Here is a 12,025-nt window from a genome sequence, read left to right on the forward strand (position 1 = left end):
GGGTTGCCCCGACGAACTCTCTTGCGAGGGCCCGAATTATTAACGGTTCCGCTGCCGGGTTCCGGAATAGGAACCGGATTCCCTTTCGCCCAATGGGTGTGTGCTCGCTTCGTACGTTTACGTTCGAATTAAAAACGAACCAACGACATATCTACACCACATCAACATCGGCTTTCGCCTAGGGCTTAGGATCGACTGACTCGTGTGCAACGGCTGTTCACACGAAACCCTTCTCCACGTCAGTCCTCCAGGGCCTCGCTGGAGTATTTGCTACTACCACCAAGATCTGCACCGACGGCGGCTCCAGACGGCCTCACGGCCAGTCCTTCTGCGCTCACCGCCGCGACCCTCCTACTCGTCAGGGCTTCATGGCCGGTTAATTAAATAACCGACCGCACATGCCGCTGACGGCCGAGTATAAGCACGACGCTTCAGCGCCATCCATTTTCAGGGCTAGTAACTTCGGCAGGTGAGTTGTTACACACTCCTTGGCGGATTCCGACTTCCATGGCCACCGTCCTGATGTCTTAAGTTACCAACGCCTTTCATGGTATCCCATAAGCGTCGATTTAGGCGCTTTAACTCGGCGTTTGGTTCATCCCACAGCGCCAGTTCTGCTTACCAAAAATGGCCCACTTGGCACTCTGATTCGAGTCTCGCGGCTTCATATAAAGTTCGAGCAAGCCGGAGATCTCACCCATTTAAAGTTTGAGAATAGGTTGAGGCCGTTTCGACCCCAATGCCTCTAATCATTCGCTTTACCGGATGAAACTCGTAAGCGACGAGCGCCAGCTATCCTGAGGGAAACTTCGGAGGGAACCAGCTACTAGATGGTTCGATTAGTCTTTCGCCCCTATACCCAGTTCCGACGATCGATTTGCACGTCAGAATCGCTACGGACCTCCATCAGGGTTTCCCCTGACTTCGTCCTGACCAGGCATAGTTCACCATCTTTCGGGTCCCAGCGTGTACGCTCTTGGTGCGCCTCTTCTCGCAATGAGAATGAGACGCCCCGGGAGTGCGGGGCGACAGCCGTAACGGCCGCCCATCTTCCCTTAGTCCGTGCAAGACGAACTTTCACTTTCATTGCGCCTTTAGGTTTAGTCATGTCCCAATGACTCGCGCACATGCTAGACTCCTTGGTCCGTGTTTCAAGACGGGTCCTGAAAGTACCCAAAGCTATAGCGTCGCAGATCGGCGTTTCAACCGAGTCTGTCCGAGAACTCATTGGCGAACAGCCATTCGTAGACAGAACCGACACCAGGTGCGATTACCGTCATAAACGAACGCGCTTGCCAATGGTCGGACGCTAACTGTGTAGCGGCTCGGCGCCATATGCATACCTTCGAGCGAGTCGACCGGGAAACACCGCGGGTTCGTCCGAAACGGCGAACCGTTCGAACGGGCTCCACCGCGGGCCTTAGATCGACACCCAAAGGATCGCGACGTCCTACTGGGGGAGAAGTGCACGCGTTCGACTTCGGTTCGCATAAACAAAAGGCGCGAACGACGCGTACGCCGTTCGTCGCACGATCATTTAGCGCCGCTATCGAGTCACGCTGAATCTCCCCTTTCGACCTTTCGGGTTTCTCAGGTTTACCCCTGAACGGTTTCACGTACTATTGAACTCTCTCTTCAAAGTTCTTTTCAACTTTCCCTCACGGTACTTGTTCGCTATCGGTCTCGTGGTCATATTTAGCCTTAGATGGAGTTTACCACCCACTTAGGGCTGCACTCTCAAGCAACCCGACTCTGAGGAGAGATCCTCCCGTTATCGGCAACGGTCACTACGGGCCTGGCACCCTCTATGGGCTGTGGCCCCGTTCAAGATGGACTTGGACGCGTCGCACAATCTCGGGATGACGGATCCTCCCTAACACCACATTTCCCGGCGTCCGGTTTCGGCCGCGGGATTCGGTGCTGGGCTTTTTCCTGTTCGCTCGCCGCTACTAAGGAAATCCTAGTTAGTTTCTTTTCCTCCGCTTAATAATATGCTTAAATTCAGCGGGTAGTCTCACCTGCTCTGAGGTCGCAAATATAAATTTGCCTTTATTTTGTCAGACGATAATTACACGTATTCCGTTTATATGGCTGCCTCCAAACAATTTCAAACATCGATCTGACGTCGTTGCGAGAATGTTGTTGTTGTTAATTATAGTGCATAAAATATGCATATAAACAACTTTAACGTCTCGGACACGACGATCGCTTCGTTCGAAATTTAAGCGTTGTGGCTGCTTTTTAATATCGGACGTGCTACGTCTAAACCAACTTGTACCAACAAACTAATAAGAATGTCAGCCGCTATTGCGTTTTAGGATGCCGCGTTATTTTTTATATTGTTTTTATTGTTGTCTACGTTGCATAATATTTTATTATGACAACCGACAATCAATTAACAATTATAGTAACGCGTCATATTTGCACCCAACACGCTCCGACGTAATTGTCTACACAACATTGTGCGCTGTGTTTAAGACAAAAACCGAGCAGTCTTTGAAATTGACACGACCCTCAGCCAGGAGTGGTCCGGGAACAGTATATCCGAGGACCGCAATGTGCGTTCGAAATGTCGATGTTCATGTGTCCTGCAGTTCACAAGTTGACGCGCAATTAGCTGCGTTCTTCATCGACCCACGAGCCAAGTGATCCACCGTTCAGGGTAATCTTTTCAAACAAATTTAAAATATTATTACATAACGCACCGTTCCACATCGAAATCGTTTCATCATCACACAACAACAAAAATAACTACTTAAGGTTATTACAATTGTGATGTATATGTGAGAAACGGACCAATCGAAAGAAACGTTCGGCGTTATATTTTATAATATTTTATTTAATTAAAGTGGCATTTGTTTCTACTTATCGAAAAGAGTATGCAGTTATAGTTTAAGTTTACATAAAGAATAACCCGATGATATTAACGTTTTATAAATACGTATATATATATATCTATTAGGTTTTTTTTCTCTATCAACTTTGTCTATAAAACTCTGCTCCTTTTGCGATAAGCATTATGTATATTTATTAAATAGAAAATATGTCGAAAAACCAGACGTTTTCTTCAAACAAACGCCACAGCTACAAACTTAATCACAACAATATTTACCAAACAATACAATTGTAGGGTGTTTTGTGTGATACGTCGTTTGGTGGGCATTCTAAGAACGTCCGTCGACATAAAAACGAATCAAAAGAAAAGCACAGGCAGTGCAAAACGTTCCTTCGTCAGTCGGGCGTATATCATTTAAAACCCACAGAATCTAAAAAAGTTAATAAACTTTTTTATTTAGATTCCTACGGTTCGTCGCGTCGTTAAAGTAAATTATTACTTCGACGCATGCGGAACCCAGGTACCCGAAAACCGTAAGCCTAAGCGTTTTTTTCCAAACATCACTCACTATCGATAAAGTAAATTGATTTTATGTATTTATAAATGTGCGTTTGTATGTATAGTAGTATAGTAGTAGTATATTTTGTTATTGGTTGTTTCGAGCTTTTTATTGTTATAAAACGTTTTTGTAGTCTTGTACATAAAGTACAGACGAATAGACAGCCCCTTTTATTTATTAATAAACTCCAACCATTTACAAATTAAATTACAACTACAACATCTCTTTTACACATTAATTATACACCATCTTTATTTTCTTTTTTCCGAAGCGAATACGATGAAGAAAATACGCAAAGACTGGCTTACAAAACCGTAAGCCTAAGCGTTTATTTTTCAAACATCACTCACCATCGGTTAAGTAAAATGATGGTATGTATAAATGTGTATTTGTATGTACAGTAGCGTATTAATTTTGTTGTTGGTTGTTTCGAGTTTATTTATTATTATGGTTTGTATGTATAAAGTTTTAGTCTTGTACATAAAGTACAGACGAATAGACAGCCCCTTTTATTTATTAATAAACTCCAACCATTTACAAATTAAATTACAACTACAACATCTCTTTTACACATTAATTATACACCATCTTTATTTTCTTTTTTCCGAAGCGAATACGATGAAGAAAATACGCAAAGACTGGCTTACAAAACCGTAAGCCTAAGCGTTTATTTTTCAAACATCACTCACCATCGGTTAAGTAAAATGATGGTATGTATAAATGTGTATTTGTATGTACAGTAGCGTATTAATTTTGTTGTTGGTTGTTTCGAGTTTATTTATTATTATGGTTTGTATGTATAAAGTTTTAGTCGTGTACATAAAGTACGATCGTATTGGCAGACACCATTATTATTCATTCATTCTTGTTTGTTATTATAAATAACTCCAACCATATACAAATACTACAACAACAACAACAACATCTCTTGCACATTAATTATACACCACCACTGTGTATTAGTACTTTTTTTCGAAGCGAATACGATGATGGAAATACGCTAAGACCGGCACTGCGAAAGCAATAATAAAACGTTAGCACATAACCATCTTTCGACAATATTGATTCGTGTTAATGTTCGAAAAAATTCTTTGAAAACGTCGTTTACGGCACGTTTACAATCGATTTATAAAATAAATCGAAAAACGTAACAACAGATCCGCTTAATGCAAGACGACCCGTTGTTGCTTTTCCGTTCGACGCATAATAAAGAATTTTGTATGAGAATTGATCATCATACGAATAGTGTATGTATGTGTGTTTTTTGTTGATCAGCACAGACAAAATGTGTGTGTATGTGTGACAACTAAACAACAACATTTACACGTTAATGATCCTTCCGCAGGTTCACCTACGGAAACCTTGTTACGACTTTTACTTCCTCTAAATGATCAAGTTTGGTCATCTTCCCAGCAACATCGGCAACGTCGAAACGCCACCGCGCACCGGTCCGAAGACCTCACTAAATCATTCAATCGGTAGTAGCGACGGGCGGTGTGTACAAAGGGCAGGGACGTAATCAACGCGAGCTTATGACTCGCGCTTACTGGGAATTCCTCGTTCATGGGGAACAATTGCAAGCCCCAATCCCTAGCACGAAGGAGGTTCAGCGGGTTACCCGGACCGCTCGGTCAGGGAGGACACGCTGATTCCTTCAGTGTAGCGCGCGTGCGGCCCAGAACATCTAAGGGCATCACAGACCTGTTATTGCTCAATCTCGTGCGGCTAGAAGCCGCCTGTCCCTCTAAGAAGAATTGTTTGTACGCCGACAGTAAAAACCGCACATAGAGACCGGGCGAACCCGGCTCCAGCCGGCATTTGGGATGTCGAAATACGCCTATTTAGCAGGCTAGAGTCTCGTTCGTTATCGGAATTAACCAGACAAATCGCTCCACCAACTAAGAACGGCCATGCACCACCACCCACCGAATCAAGAAAGAGCTCTCAATCTGTCAATCCTTCCGGTGTCCGGGCCTGGTGAGGTTTCCCGTGTTGAGTCAAATTAAGCCGCAGGCTCCACTCCTGGTGGTGCCCTTCCGTCAATTCCTTTAAGTTTCAGCTTTGCAACCATACTTCCCCCGGAACCCAAAAGCTTTGGTTTCCCGGAAGCTGCCCGCCGAGTCATCGGAGGAACGTCGGCGGATCGCTAGCTGGCATCGTTTATGGTTAGAACTAGGGCGGTATCTGATCGCCTTCGAACCTCTAACTTTCGTTCTTGATCAATGAAAGCGTTTTTGGCAAATGCTTTCGCTTCTGTCCGTCTTGCGACGATCCAAGAATTTCACCTCTAACGTCGCAATACGAATGCCCCCATCCGTTCCTATTAATCATTACCTCGGGGTTCCGAAAACCAACAAAATAGAACCGAGGTCCTATTCCATTATTCCATGCACACAGTATTCAGGCGAAGTTTTAGCCTGCTTTAAGCACTCTAATTTGTTCAAAGTAAACGTGCCGGCCCACCTCGACACTCAATGAAGAGCACCGCGGCGGGATTGAGTTGGGCCGCCCTCTCGAGCTAAGCCCACCGGCAGGACGTCCCGCGAAACGCCAGTTAACACCGCGAACGATGAACCGGCGGCGCGGGACACAAATTCGACTACGAGCTTTTTAACCGCAACAACTTTAATATACGCTATTGGAGCTGGAATTACCGCGGCTGCTGGCACCAGACTTGCCCTCCAATTGATCCTCGTTAAAGGGTTTAGAGTGTACTCATTCCGATTACGGGGCCTCGGATGAGTCCCGTATCGTTATTTTTCGTCACTACCTCCCCGTGCCGGGAGTGGGTAATTTGCGCGCCTGCTGCCTTCCTTGGATGTGGTAGCCGTTTCTCAGGCTCCCTCTCCGGAATCGAACCCTGATTCCCCGTTACCCGTTACAACCATGGTAGGCGCAGAACCTACCATCGACAGTTGATAAGGCAGACATTTGAAAGATGCGTCGCCGGTGCGAGACCGTGCGATCAGCGTAAAGTTATTCAGATTCACCAAGTTGTACGATGACGGCGAAACCGCCACCGATTGGTTTTGATCTAATAAAAGCGCTCCTTCCGTCTCCGGTCGGAGCTCTGTTTGCATGTATTAGCTCTAGAATTACCACAGTTATCCAAGTAAATGTGGGTACGATCTAAGGAACCATAACTGATTTAATGAGCCTTTCGCGGTTTCACCTTAATTTGGCTTGTACTGAGACATGCATGGCTTAATCTTTGAGACAAGCATATGACTACTGGCAGGATCAACCAGGGAACTGTGTTTTTGTGTTTTTTGAGACAGACGAGAGAATAAAATACTCATCATCATCGTTTATAAAGATGAAGAATATGCGCGTTTGTGCGAAACAATCTAACATATAAGAAAGTAACGCCACGCTGTTTCTTCTTTTCTTCGTACGATATAGAGATAAATGTATCGTCATCATCGTCGTCGTAGTCGTTAAACACCACAACACATATATCGGTCAATAAAGGCATAATAATAATATTTATAATATTATTTTTTACCTTTGCCGATTTAAAAGTTCAAACATTCTCTTCACTCTTCGCAAGATTGAATGCGACGTGAATTTATGAAATTCTTTCGAATCCATAAACGTTACGAATATTATATAAATATTCTCGCTCGGATATTAGAGAGTTGACGCATTTATTATTTTTGTTTGTTTAAATCACAAACATTTGTTAGTTCAACAAAGTTTGATTGCATAAGGACCGCCAACGTAAGAGAATACGTTTTGCCGCATCCGCAATCTCGCTGTGGGGAACTGGGCGAGCCACAAAATCACAAAATAAAGCAATCTCGCAAGCAAAGCCCTATTCGAATTCGATAGCGGAAATGTGCGATAAACGTCGATAAATTGGAAGCAAATGCAGAACGTATACATAATCGGTCGTTTTGTCGTCGTCATTTATGATAAACTTCGACTAAACCGTTACACCGTTCATATCGCCTCACTCAACGCATCGACACACACCACTACCATATGTATACCAGCGCGACATCGATCGAGGCAGCCGCTCGGTATTGGATGTGCGCACCGCTCCACTGACATAGCTCCACAGGCGACGTCTACCGAAGCGCACAGCTCTATAACTATAAGGCATACACACAAAAGGGAGAAAATATTTTAAATATTGATAATATTAAAAAGTCATATTTTATATTTAAACCATTATAAAATTTAATTATAAAAACGTTTGTTTTAAAAAAAATAATTAATTAATAAAAACAAAATTATTTTAAGCGCCGTACTTCGTAAACGTCGTACTTCGTTCGTCGTATGTGCAAAGTCAAATGAATGCTGTAGTTAGTCGCAGTTGGAACGTCTGAATGTCGTACAACGTAACAATAATTTTGAGTGCCCTAATGTGTAGACGTCGTACTTCGCGAACGTCGCACTTCGTAAACGACGTACTTCGTGAACGTCGCACTTCGTAAACGACGTACTTCGTGAACGTCGCACTTCGTAAACGACGTACTTCGTAAACGTCGCACTTCGTAAACGACGTACTTCGTGAACGTCGTACTTTGTAAAGGTTATGCAATATTAATACACATTTGGTGTATTGCAAGTTGCATTTTAATAAATATTATGCATTTTTATGTTTTAATTTAATATCTAGGCCAAAATACTATGTTTATTTAATTGTTAAATGTGTACGTTTATTTATAGATACGTAATTTACATAAAAATTTGTTTTTTTTTTTATTATATGCAAACTACAAATAAAACATTTAATATTTTTAAACGTCGTACTTCGTGTAAGTTATGCAATATTGATACAAATTTAGTGTATTGCGGGTCGCAATAATATTAATTTATATTTGAACGTAGTACTTCGTGAAGGTTATGCAACATCAGTACACATTAAGTGTATTGCAGGTTGCATTATTATTAATTTATGTTTTCTCACTTTTTACCTTCATATAAAAAAAAATTTAATATTTTTGGACGTCGTACTTCGTAACAGTTATGCAATATTGATGCACATCTGTTGTGCTGCGGGTTGCATTTTATAAATTTAATGTATTCTTATGATTTACTTTAATGTCTAGGCAAAAAAACACTTTTGATTAGTTGCTGAATGTTTACATTTATTTACAGATACGTAATTTGCAAAAAAATTTGCTGTTTTTTTATTATATACAACACAAATAAAATTCTTTAATATTCTTGAACGTCGTACTTCGTGTAGGTTATGCAATATTGATACAAATTTAGTGTATTGCGGGTCACAATAATATTAATTTATATTTGAACGTAGTACTTCGTGAAGGTTATGCAAGATCAGTACATGTTAAGTGTATTGCAGGTTGCATTATTATTAATTTATGTTTTCTCACTTTTAACCTCAATATAAAAAAAAATTAATATTTTTGGACGTCGTACTTCGTGAAGGTTATGCAATATTAATGCACATCTAGTGTGCTGCGGGTTGCATTTTATAAATTTAATGTATTTTTATGTTTTACTTTAATATCTAGGCAAAAAAAACAATTTTGATTAGTTGCTAAATGTTTACATTTATTTACAGATACGTAATTTGCAAAAAAATTTGCTGTTTTTTCATTATATACAACTCAAATAAAATTCTTTAGTATTCTTGAACGTCGTACTTCGTGTAGGTTATGCAATTTTAATACACAATTAGTGTATTGTGGGTTGCATTATTATTATTTATTGTTTACGTTTTACTTCATCACTTTGTGAACGTCGTACTTCGTTTGTACTATGAACGCTGCATTTCGTCGCAGTCAGAAACAAAGCAAACGTCGTGCAATGAAACAATAATTTTGAGTGCTGCATTTGTGAGCGCCGTACTTCGTTTGTTACTTTATGGTCACATGAACGTCGTATTTCATCGCACAGAGCACCATACTTAATGCACTTAAATGAACGTTGTACTTCGTACAAGTTAGGCAATATTAATACACATTTGGTGTATTGCAAGTTGCATTTTAATAAATATTATGCATTTTTATGTTTTAATTTAATATCTAGGCCAAAATACTAAGTTTATTTAATTGTTAAATGTGTACGTTTATTTATAGATACGTAATTTACATAAAAATTTGTTTTTTTTTATTATATGCAAACTACAAATAAAACATTTAATATTTTTAAACGTCGTACTTCGTGTAAGTTATGCAATATTGATACAAATTTAGTGTATTGCGGGTCGCAATAATATTAATTTATATTTGAACGTAGTACTTCGTGAAGGTTATGCAACATCAGTACATATTAAGTGTATTGCAGGTTGCATTATTAATAATTTATGTTTTCTCACTTTTAACCTCAATATAAAAAAAAATTAATATTTTTGGACGTCGTACTTCGCAAAGGTTATGCAATATTAATGCACATCTAGTGTGCTGCGGGTTGCATTTTATAAATTTAATGTATTTTTATGTTTTACTTTAATATCAAGGCAAAAAAAACAATTTTGATTAGTTGCTAAATGTTTACATTTATTTACAGATACGTAATTTAAAAAAAATTTGCTGTTTTTTTATTATATACAACACAAATAAAATTCTTTAATATTCTTGAACGTCGTACTTCGTGTAGGTTACGCAATATTAATACGAATTTAGTGTATTGCGGGTCGCAATAATATTAATTTATATTTGAACGTAGTACTTCGTGAAGGTTATGCAACATCTGTACATATTAAGTGTATTGCAGGTTGCAATATTATTAATTTATGCTTTCTCACTTTTTACCTCAATATAAAAAAAAAAAATATTTTTGAACGTCGTCCTTTGTAAAGGTTATGCAATATTAATGCACATCTAGTGTGCTGCGGGTTGCATTTTATAAATTTAACGTATTTTTATGTTTTACTTTAATATCTAAACAAAAAAACAATTTTGATTAGTTGCTAAATGTTTACATTTATTTACAGATACGTAATTTGCAAAAAAAATTGCTGGTTTTTTATTATATACCACAGAAATAAAATTCTTTAATATTCTTGAACGTCGTACTTCGTGTAATTTATGCAATATTAATACGAATTTAGTGTATTGCGGGTCGCAATAATATTAATTTATATTTGAACGTAGTACTTCGTGAAGGTTATGCAACATTAGTACATATTAAGTGTATTGCAGGTTGCATTATTATTAATTTATGTTTTCTCACATTTTACCTTAAAAAAAAAAATTTAATATTTTTGGACGTTGTACTTCGTAAAAGTTATGCAATATTGATGCACATCTGTTGTGCTGCGGGTTGCATTTTATAAATTTAATGTATTTTTATGATTTACTTTAATGTCTAGGCAAAAAAACACTTTTGATTAGTTGCTAAATGTTTACATTTATTTACAGATACGTAATTTGCAAAAAAATTTGCTGTTTTTTTATTATATACAACACAAAAAAAATTCTTTAATATTCTTGAACGTCGTACTTCGTGTAAGTTATGCAATATTAATACGAATTTAGTGTATTGCGGGTCGCAATAATATTAATTTATATTTGAACGTAGTACTTCGTGAAGGTTATGCAACATCAGTACATATTAAGTGTATTGCAGGTTGCATTATTATTAATTTATGTTTTCTCACTTTTCACCTCAATATAAAAAAAATTTAATGTTTTTTAACGTCGTACTTCGTAAAGGTTATGCAATATTATTGCACACCTAGTTTGCTGCGCGTTGCATTTTATAAATTTAATGTATTTTTTGTTTTACTTTAATATCTAAGCAAAAAAACAATTTTGATTAGTTGCTAAATGTTTACATTTATTTACAGATACGTAATTTGCAAAAAAATTTCCTGATTTTTTATTATATACCACAGAAATAAAATTCTTTAATATTTTTGAACGTCGTACTTCGTAAAAGTTATGCAATTTTGATACACAATTAGTGTATTGTGGGTTGCCTTATTATTATTTAATGTTTACGTTTTACTTCCTCACTTTGTGAACGTCGTACTTCGTTTGTACTATGAACGCTGCATTTCGTCGCAGTCGGCAGCACGTGCAAATAAACGTCGTACAAGAAAATCACGATTTTGAGTGCCGTACTTCGCAAACGTCGTACTTCGTCTGTACTATGTACAAAGTCAATTGAACGCTGTACTCCGTCGCAGTCGGAAGCACGTGCAAATAAACGTCGTACAAGAAAATCACGATTTTGAGTGCCGTACTTCGCAAACGTCATACTTCGTCTGTACTATGTACAAAGTCAAATGAACGCTAAACTTCGTCGCAGTCGACAGCACGTGCAAATAAACGTCGGACAAGAAAATCACGATTTTGAGTGCCGTACTTCGCAAACGTTGTACTTCGTCTGTACTGTGTAAAAAGTCAATTGAACGCTGTACTCCGCCGCTGTCGGCAGCACGTGCAAATAAACGTCGTACAAGAAAATTACGATTTTGTGTGCCGTACTTCGCAAACGTCGTACTTCGTCTGTACTATGTACAAAGTCAAATGAACGCTGCATTTCGTCGCAGTCAGAAACAAAGCAAACGTCGTGTAATGAAACAATAATTTTGAGTGCTGCATTTGTGAGCGCCGTACTTCGTTTATTACTTTATGGTCACATGAACGTCGTATTTCATCGCACAGAGCACCATACTTAATGCACTTAAATGAACGTTGTACTTCGTA

The 12,025-nt window shown here is 38.9% G+C and overlaps 2 non-coding genes and 1 pseudogene across 2 annotated transcripts; all 3 read right to left on the reverse strand.

The window, feature by feature from the left end:
* The window catches only part of LOC135267455 (large subunit ribosomal RNA), a 9,292-nt pseudogene extending 7,260 nt beyond the window's left edge, over window positions 1-2,032 (reverse strand).
* A 476-nt stretch (window positions 2,033-2,508) lies between these two features.
* LOC135267439 (5.8S ribosomal RNA) lies at window positions 2,509-2,665 on the reverse strand. Its single transcript, XR_010335869.1, has one exon. It is a non-coding gene; the product is annotated as a 5.8S ribosomal RNA (ribosomal RNA).
* Window positions 2,666-4,723: 2,058 nt separating this feature from the next.
* Window positions 4,724-6,646, reverse strand: LOC135267450 (small subunit ribosomal RNA). The gene has a single exon (XR_010335880.1). It is a non-coding gene; the product is annotated as a small subunit ribosomal RNA (ribosomal RNA).
* Between the last annotated feature and the right edge of the window lie 5,379 nt (window positions 6,647-12,025).

The sequence above is a fragment of the Tribolium castaneum genome, unplaced genomic scaffold, assembly GCF_031307605.1.
Source record: "Tribolium castaneum strain GA2 unplaced genomic scaffold, icTriCast1.1 ptg000027l, whole genome shotgun sequence".
Classification (NCBI taxonomy): domain Eukaryota; kingdom Metazoa; phylum Arthropoda; class Insecta; order Coleoptera; family Tenebrionidae; genus Tribolium; species Tribolium castaneum.